The following is a 9,803-nucleotide window of genomic DNA, read 5'->3' as shown; positions in this document are numbered from 1 at the left end:
CTAGAGTCTTAAAAGTTGATATAGAGGCCTGAATGGGGTTTGGTCACGTATACCGTCCAGATGGTCTCAACTACACATTGCTCTCTCAAGGCTGCATCCTAGAAATGGCTCCTGTGGTGGGAATCAGGGGCATGATGTCCATTTCAAGGGCAGGGCAGGGGGTGAGGAGCCTCCTATTGCCCAGGGCCATCTCCATAATCAAATGGTGGTCACATCCTCTTGATGACCTCTCCCAACAGACTGATGTCATCTTCCTCATCTTTACCTCTTAATCTCTTTTGAAGGGCCTCTGAGCAATGCTGGTATCTGCATTCCTGCTCCTTCCCTTGTGCTAAGCCACTCATCCAGGAAGTGACACAATAAAGAATTTACTCTTCAATCTAGCATACAAACTTAAAACTCTATTCTTAACTCAAAGCAATATAATGGCATGCCATGACACTAATGTGATAGAGAGGAAAATTGTTTTGTTACCCTGTAAGTACCTTCCAAGGAGGATGAGTCCTGTAAAATGAAAGCCCCCTTTTTTCCACTGATGGACCCTTGTCCAGATGGGTAGCCTAGAACTGAGGCAGCCAGCAAGGGTTCTGGGACAGCTGGGAAACTTGGGAGAACAGGAACATGTAATGTTATGTCTGAGGATGTTGTATGTCTGAAAAGTAAATACCTCCTTCATCACTGCTGAATCCTCGATAAAGTCTACCTCACACACAAATACTGCTAAAAGTGGTGAGTGTGTGTGTGAGAATGGAGAGAAGGGGCCACATATATTTGGGTCAGTTTGGTGCTGAGTACAGATATTTTGAAGGTCCATGCACTGAACTCATGAAGCAGAAGAAGTTTCGGGCTGGAGTTGAAAACTCGTGTCCTGCCCCTATTCCCTCAGCTCTAGCACTCTAGTCACAGTGGCCTGACTTCCAGCTGCCAGCTTTGGGCCCGAGGGTTTTCTCTGAGTCCTTACAGGCCTGCCCTGCCCATTCTCACACATCTGGAAGTGCTGTGGACTTGATGCTCCCTACGACGCAGCAGCCTGAACCAATGTCTGGTGAGAACTAGTATAGAACTAGTCCAGCTTCTTTGCTCCTTGTATGGTATGACTCCTGGGGGTGGGTTCTAGAGTTTCTCACAGAATTAACCAACAGTCACCCATGGGGGTAACTGGTGTGATGATTTACTGGCTGCTTCTTCTTCATGGTCTTGCTTCCCACTCACCTATCCATGTTTCCTTCCCCTCCTGTGTTGGTGAGATCCTTGGAAGCAGAGCCTGAGACAAAGTCTTGTTCAAGTGACTTAACTGTGATGGTGGCGAGAGGAAGAGGAGGGAGGATGGGACTAGGGAAGGAGCTGAGCAGAGCCATGGTCTCTGCTGGAGACTGGCTTCAGCCTCAGCCCTGGGGGAGCTTTAGAGCACAAATAGTGCTCCAGAGTTGGTCCCCCCTAGAGTCAAGGCAGAGGCCTGTGGAACCCCCACTGCAGTTAGACATTTTGTGAGGATTACCCTGAACAGGGGCATGGGCTGTTGTATCCTTGAAGCTGGAGGACAGGTGCAAAGCCAGTAGAGGGGTTTTCGGTGAGCCCAGAGCACCCAGTGCACCTCTGTGTAGCCTGGGATTCTATCCTTGGTCTCAGGGTCTAATTCTGGGACACAGAATGAGAGACAGATCCCCAGGGCATGAAAGACCCACACCTCTTTCTCTCTTTTTTTAAAAAAATTATTTTTTTAATCCTCACCAAGGATATGTTTTTGATTAGAAAAAGAGGGAGAAAAGGAGAGAAACATCGATGTGAGAGAGAAACATCAATCAGCTGCTTCCCGTACACACCCCAACTGGGGATTAAACCCTCAATCTTTTGGTGTATGGGATGACACTCCAACCAACTAAGCCACCTGGACAAGGCAACCTCAAATCTTCTGATAGTGTATTTAAGTTCTCATTTACCCATTTGGGTCCAGAGGTTATTTTTTTTTATGACTGGAATTATTTGATAGTGACTGTTTCTCTCTTCATCATTCTTTCTGTGGGATGGTACCCCTCTTCTTAGAATGATCTGGCCTGTCTTTTCCAGCCTTCTTACTCTCTCTGTCATTCAGCTGTGGGTGTGGGGCTTTCTGCCTGCCCCAACCCCTTTCCTTCTCTGTATCAGGTCTGCGCAGTGAACACTAACAGTGGAAATGGCAAAAATGCCAGGTATTACCAACATGATCAGCTGCTCCCTCAGCAAGCCACTACACCACCCCTCAGTTGGTGGACAGAGATATCTGTGGTGTTGTAGGGCTGGGTCTCTGACTCACCTTTCCTGAATGATGGCCCAGCCCCTCTGGGATGTTCTGCACCACAATTCACTTCTGTGGGACGTTGACAACCACCTAATATTTTCCAACTGTTGGCCCCAGACAGCCAGATTCTATTCTCCATAGTTCTAGTCAGTAGCTGGTTGGGATAGAAAATAAACTATATATTTTGTGGTAACCACATTACAATGTTAAAAGAAACAAGTGAAATTAATTTTTATATAAGTTAACTTGATATATTAAACTATCATGTCAACATATAATCAATATAAAAATTATCAATGATATATTTTACATTTTTATACTAAATCCTTGAAGTCTGGTACAAATTTCAGTATATTTTATGCTGGAAATGCATTTGTGTTTGGACTAGCCACATAGCAAGTGCTCAGTAATCACATGTGGCTCATGGCTCCCATACTGGAGTTCATTCTAGTCTCTGGTAGTAAACCTGGCTCTGTTGGAATGGCCTGACCATGGGGCTAGACTAGTCTAGGCTAGACTAGGAGGTGAGCGAAGCCAGAAATGTCTGATGTTCTTGATGAGCTGGGGAAGCTGAACTGGGGTTGAGCACCGAGGTTCATGGTGAAGATGAAGCGTGGTGATGAGGATGGAGGAGAGGGGTGTGTGCTGGCAGTCTGGGAGGTCTGGGTCCAAGGGGGGAATTTCCAGAGTTGGAGACCACGGAAGTGGGGCAGTGTCTGATGTGGTCAAGAGGTGGTAGAAATCAGGACCACTTGCTTCAGGTGGTGGAGGAACTTTCAGGCCAGTGAGTTAAGGCCTTTGAAACAACCCAGGGTACTGACAGAAAGATGGCAGATGGGCAAACCATGGCAATGATGCTGACACTGTTCGGGGAACCAAGACTGCCTCATTCAGATGAGGTATGATCAGAGCCAACCTTATGGATCTGAAGTTCATCTATTTATTGTTAGAAAAGCCAGCTGCTGGTAATTCTAATTTTTCAAAAGAAAGATTTAAAAAGGCAGTAAGTGACAAACATGGATTTAACCAGCATGCTTCCTATTGCATTATTGAGTCCTTCGTGTAGGTGTTAAAAAGGACACACATTTCGCATTGACCTCCTTGAACAGTACTTGTGGATTTTACCACTAATAAGTCCCCTTCAGTTCTTACTCTCCAATTAGTTGTGTGATTATCTAACAGTATTTGGATCTGGACTAAATTTCCTGTTGTAATGATTAGCATTTCATGCCTTAGACTTTTGTGAAGAGCAAGATAAATTGCCTTCATTTCTTCTCCTTGATCAACCACACATAGCGCTTCATAAAGAGAATGTTCAGATTTTACACTCTCAAATGCCTGCTCGCTGACTTCTGAGCAGGATATATACTCACCTCATTTTTTCAGACGGGTAAACCAAGGCTTTTTGGCCAATTAGTGGGCTTTTCCAGTGGACTCTATTAAAAAATTATAACCCTGTAGAATTTGCTTAATGAAAATACATGGAAATGGTTAGTACTGAGGTTTCTAAGTTTCACTTTCGGTGAAATTCAATCCTTTGAATGATTGGACTTTGTAGAGAAGGGACCCTTTTCTATTTTTTGTAATTCACTACTGTGTTCCAGACTCTGACACAGTGTATGTAGTCAATACATATTTTTGAATAAATGGATGGGCCGCATCATTTCTTTCCTTAGTTTTATTTAGATGGCCAAATCTCTTTTATTGATTTTAAAACAATAATTCCTCATATAGGATTTTTAAAGAACAAATAAAAGATACACACGCACCCCTACCTATGGGAAATCTAAGAATGTTTCCTCATTTGTTCTACTCATTGGGTCTTAAAGATCGACTTGTGTTAAGCACGAATAGTTCCACATCACTCTTCTTACTCTTGCATCATATTTATGAGTATGGCTGGATCATAGTTTAGGTGGTCATTTCCTTAATCAATGGCCTTCAGGTTATTCTTATTTTATTATTATTCATTTTTGCTATTTTAAAATCTGCTTCACTGAACATCTTTATATATTCCCTCCTTACATGCCTCCGCAGTTGTTTCTCTAGGCTAGTGCTGAGCAGTGAGACTGCAGTTCATAGAATGCCCCAGTTTAAGGGTTTGTAGATCCTGCTGAAATGCCCTACAGAATAAAACTTTAATTTCTACTTTTACTGTCCATCTGCCCACATCCTTGCCTATGTTTAATATTAACAAATATTTGTTCTTACCAGCCTATTGGGTGAAAGTTATATTTAGTTCATTTTGAGGAAGTGACCTTATTATTGTAAGTATGCACAAAATAATAAATATAAGGTACATATATGTATATATGTATGCATATACATACAACTTAAGTATTAATACCTACCACTCAACTGAATATTACGATTGCCTTAAGGAGCATCTTCCCAATTGTGCAGCAATAATTCATTCATTTTTGCTTTGGTATATAAATATGCCATGATTTATTTTTCTGTTCAACAATGTTGGACATTTGGGCTATTTCTTTTTTTTTTCTTTTCTTCCTGTTGTAAATTGTGTATCTAAGAGTTTTCTTGTGTATGTCTCCTGGTGTACACAGGCAGGAGCAGTGAAATTGCTGAGTTCTGGAGCACAATGGAGACTGCCAGGTGTCCATTCAAAACCATTCTCCTCATCTTCACATATGGTGTTCAACTGGACATCTTCCCACACTCCGTTTCAGTTGGGTGGGGCTATGTGACTGTGTTCTCACCAATGGAATCTAGGCACTTTTCCATTCAGCTGCTTTCGGGTCAGAGTCTTAAAAGCAATGGATATACCTCCTCCATGCTCTCTTTTCTCTTTGCAAATTCCAAACCCCAAGTGTGGTGGTAACCCAACTTCAACTTTGCAGAAAATGACGGAGTCTTGGATGATGGGAGAGCAATGACTTTCAAAGAACCCAGAATCTGAATGACCAGGAGGATCAAAGTTGTCCCATTGATCAGGATAATACACTTTGAGACCGGTCATTTTTTGTTAGTATTTTATTGTTAGTATCTTTATTATGGCAGCCTATATTTACTCTAATTCATATATAAGGAAGCACATGCTAAACTTCACTGAATGATGCCATCCTCATACTGAAAATGTCTGAACCAATTGACAGTCCCACTAGCAATGCATGAAAATTCCTATAGCTCTGTATCAGACCAACCCTAGCTGTTGTCCGACGTTACTATTTTTGCTTTGGTGGGTGAGCAGTATTTTCACTTGCAAGTGAAGTTGTGAATCTTCAAATATTGTTAGGTCATTTCGTATTTCTTTTTACCTGAAATGTCAATTTGAATCTTTTGTGCTCTTTAATATTTGGGTGCTTTTTTATTGTGGTTAAATATATATAACAAATATATAGAAACATATTTATATTTTTAAAAATATATAAAATTTGCATTTTTACTATTTTCAGTGTACAACTCAGTGGTATTAATTACACTCACAATGTTGCTTATCTACTTCCAAAACTCTTTCATCGCCCTCCAAAACAGAAGCTCTATTAAGCAATATCTCCCCATACCCCCTTCTTGAAGACCCTGGTAACTTCTGTTTGCTGTCTTTATGAATTTGCCTACTCTAAATATTTCATGTCAGTAGAATTATGCGATATTTGTCTTTTTGTGTCTGGCTTACGAATATAGAACACATCACAAATTTGTGTGTCTTCTTTGTGCAGGGGCCATGCTAATTTCCGTATCATCCCAATTTTAACATATGTGCTGCAAAGCATGTAATTAGGCACTTCTTAAAATGTTTATTTCTTCTTGGTTTGTAGTTCTTTATATATTCTAGATTCTAATACTTTTTGATTAAATGGGTAGCAAATATGGGGTGGGCAAAAGTAGGTTTACAGTTGTGAATACACAAAACACAGAGTTTATTCTTGTATTATTATTTATTAATTATCGTATTATTTTCCATATGAACAACTGTAAACCTACTTTTGCCCAACCTTGTATTTTCTCCCAGTTTGTGGCTTAACTATTTTTATGGTGTCTTTTTGTACCAAATTTTCTTATTTTACATTGTCAAAAGTATATATAATTTTGTTTGTAACTTGTGCTTTTTGTGTCCTGTTTATGAAATCCTCTTCCACCTACCCCATTATTTCTCATTAAATTATTCTCCTATATTTTCTTCAAAAATAGTTTTAAAGTTTTGCCTTTCATGTTTGTGTTTAATCCGCCTGGAATTGACTATATTTAGTATGAGAGAGAAGTCTAATTTTAACTTTTCAAACTATTTCAGCAACATTTACTGGTTTATCTTTTCTCCAGCACTTTGTAATGCTTCCCTTGACGAGGATTTTTCATATACATGTTGGTGCTAAATCCCCACACCGGTTCCATGTTTTAATTGTGGCAGCTTTGTGATAAGTATTGATGGCTGGTAAGGCAAGGCCCTCCATTCTGCTTCTGTTCAAAATTGTTTTGGTTATCTCTGCCTTTTATTTTTGAATTTTGGCTCGAATTGTCAAATTCTTTGAAAAATTATGATACTTTTCTTGAATTTATATTGAATTTATAGTTAAAATTGAGGAGATTTGTTATCAGTTTTCTCATCCAGGAATGTGGTAAATCTTCCCAGTTATTTAAACCTTCTCTTAAAAAGGTCTTATGTTTTTTCCATACAGGCCTTTAAAAGCTCTCTTTAGATTTGTTCCAAAAGTTTTGTTATTAAAATGCCATATTATGAAAAATGACTTATTTTTATTGTTTTTTGTTGATGTTTGGAAAAGCAATAGATTTTTATATGTATATTGATTCATTTTTGTTTTATAATTTTAAATATTGTTGTTTAAGTTTTCTTCTTATAGGTCTATAATAATAGGGGTATAATCCTATTTGATTTGCCTGCTGAATCTCATTCGTGGTAGATTTATTTATGTGTTCTGTGATTTTGGCTTGTGAGTTCATATTCTGCAGGGCTTTATTTGTGAGATTCTTGTGGAGATTATATCCATTTTGCATTTCCTTTTACCTACTCATTTACTACTAATTTTTTTCAATTGAGTTCTTGGCTTGGGAGATCTGAGATCAAGTAGTATAAATCTGAACTCCAAACCTATGTAAGTGAAGGCTTATGATAAGAATTCTGAGGGGAGGGAATTTTCTCTCATAACCTGAGCCCAAGCAGAGATGTAAGCTTCCTTGTTCTCCTCTATGACAATGGGTAAGTTTTCTCCTAGTCCCTTTTTTCAATAAAGTCATTGTAATTTGAAGCCTCAGCTTATGCAGTGGTCTCATTTCTAACTTGCTGTCTTGCATGCATTCAAAGCCTTGTGTCCAACTGACGTACATTAAAATTCAAGTCATTATTAGATTTCCCAGACCAGGGAATAATTCCCACCCACACTGCAGTGTAAACTCCCACATTTACCATTCAGGATTTTAGTATTTCTTTGTTTCCAGGCTGTTGGGGATACTCTTTATGGGCTCTGCAATATATTGAAAAGTAGCTATTTTACATATGATTGAGTTCTAGATGTGTTTCATAGCAATGTTGTGGGTTACCCTATAGTATTACCACAAATAAGTTATTTTTTTACTATTTAATTATTGTCCCCTTTGTTTTAGGTAAAATATGTAATGATACTATTTTTTTTAGCCAAAGAGACATTTATTTATTTTTCATTCTTTTTTAAAATTTTATTTCCTGCAGCCGGTTTTAATGAGTGGCAGCACTGTGCCGCATGCTGCAGTTCAGGGTGAGAATGTTCTAATACACCTTTCTGATACTAAACTGCTTCCTTTCATTACCCAAATGTCCACCCTAACCAGAGGGAAGAGAAGGTGGGATGCGCCCTAAGTTTTTCTGAGGAAATTCAAGTCTATGTATTGCTTCTTTGCAAGGAGATGGGGCAGGGAGAGCAAGTTGTAGCCCATCTCCTTGCAAGTTGTAGCAAGTTGTTGCAAGTTGTAAGGACTAAAGCAATAAACATATTGCTCTGTCCTTCCTGTGAGGCCTGCCTGCCTGCCCTTAAAAAAGAACTACATTTAGCACAGGTAGTTTTCATGTAGCAGCGGCTCATGTTGCCTCTTGCAGCAGAGAGCCCTGGGCTTTCCTCCTGGAGCTTCCCCTCCCCTACCACCAGCTGTAGTGGGCCAGCGCACGGTTGGCCTCAGCCGTCTTGTTCATGTTGTGCTTCCTTTTGATCTCAGGGCCCTGGTTGTGAAAAGCCTCCAGCAGCTCACGCCACAGCTTCTCTGGCATCAGCATCCACCCCTGCTTCTTCTCCGTGCACTCAGTAATCATCCATTTGATGGCCAGGAAGCGACAACGCTGGTCAGATAGTGGCAGAGGGACCTGGTGGAAATGGCCACCCATGAGGACGGGTACCAGCCCAATCACAGCTTCACAGTTTTTCAGTGCTTGGAGGAAGATGGTGTAGAGGTTGCGTTCAATGGTTGCCTGTTCCCCTGAAAAAGCAGCATGATGATTCTCAAATGGCTTCCTTGTCACAGCCTCCAGAGTCTGTGTGTCATGAGGGATCAGGCCAGTACTTCGTTTCCTCATCATGTTGGCGAATTTACTGATCAACGGGTCTTCACGCACAGAGCCTGTTTTCATCGCTGGGGCAGCTTTGATAAGCTGAGTCTTCTTGAGCTCCCCCTCGAACTTCTGTTCCTCAGTCACCTCTGCCAAGGGCTGGAGGGAATGTGCCTTGCCAGTCTGGGGATCCCTATATTCAGGGCCATAGTGGCTCCCCCTCACCCGGATTAGCCTTGGAAGCCTTGGAACAGCACTCCCAACACTGAGGGCTAGGTCCGACCACCCTCGCACTGCCTTCACCCAGAGGCCAGCCATCTTCCTTTGCCATGAGGACCCCACAGGAACTGCCCTCCGCATGCCTGAGCGAGTGACAGAAGAGAAGGAAAAGGCTCCACTGGGTCCTAAATCTGTGCACCACTCGATTAATCCGGGCCTTAAGAGTCTCTCATTTCAAGGTCAAAAGGAAACACCCTCCCATTATCTGTCACATTCTCCTGACTCTCTGCAGCAGGTTGCTCCTGAGGCCTCCATGCCAAAGCGACATTTCAATCAAGATTGAATCCCGTTGGCAGGGTGGTTCAATTGGTTGGAGCGCCACCCCATACAGCTAAAGGTTGCATGTTTGATCCCCAGTCAGGGCACGTACCTAGTTTCTGGGTTTGGGTTCAATCACTGGTTGGGGCACTTATCCATGTTTCTCTCTTTCTTCCTCTCTCTCTAAAATCAATGAAAACATATCTTCAGGTGAGGATTAAGAAAAAGTTTTAATTCATTTATATTTGTTATTGGGAATAATTTCTGATGTTTTCAATAAGTTCTTATTTTTTAAAAATAACTTCTTTTGTTTATTTAATTTTTTTTCAATTTCTTTTTCTTAACATAGCGGCCATATTTTGTTTTTATCTTTTCCAGTGTTTTCAAAACCATATATACTTCTTTAAAGTATATTAAAATGGTTTTTAAGCCAACTTTATTTTAAACCAATTTCAGAAATTGTAACATTTAAGTATAAAAAAAGCTTCTGAATTCCTT

At 40.5% G+C, this 9,803-nt stretch overlaps 2 pseudogenes; both read right to left on the bottom strand.

Annotated features, from left to right (window-relative positions):
• Positions 1 to 5,910: 5,910 nt before the first annotated feature.
• On the bottom strand, positions 5,911 to 6,009 carry LOC112310014 (U6 spliceosomal RNA; annotated as a pseudogene).
• A 2,354-nt stretch (positions 6,010 to 8,363) lies between these two features.
• On the bottom strand, positions 8,364 to 9,147 carry LOC112309534 (small ribosomal subunit protein uS7m pseudogene; annotated as a pseudogene).
• Positions 9,148 to 9,803: the final 656 nt, after the last annotated feature.

Source organism: Desmodus rotundus, chromosome 8 (genome assembly GCF_022682495.2).
Source record: "Desmodus rotundus isolate HL8 chromosome 8, HLdesRot8A.1, whole genome shotgun sequence".
In the NCBI taxonomy this organism is placed as follows: domain Eukaryota; kingdom Metazoa; phylum Chordata; class Mammalia; order Chiroptera; family Phyllostomidae; genus Desmodus; species Desmodus rotundus.
The sequence above is the reverse complement of the archived record's forward strand: the minus strand, read 5'-3'. Positions and strand labels throughout refer to the sequence as shown.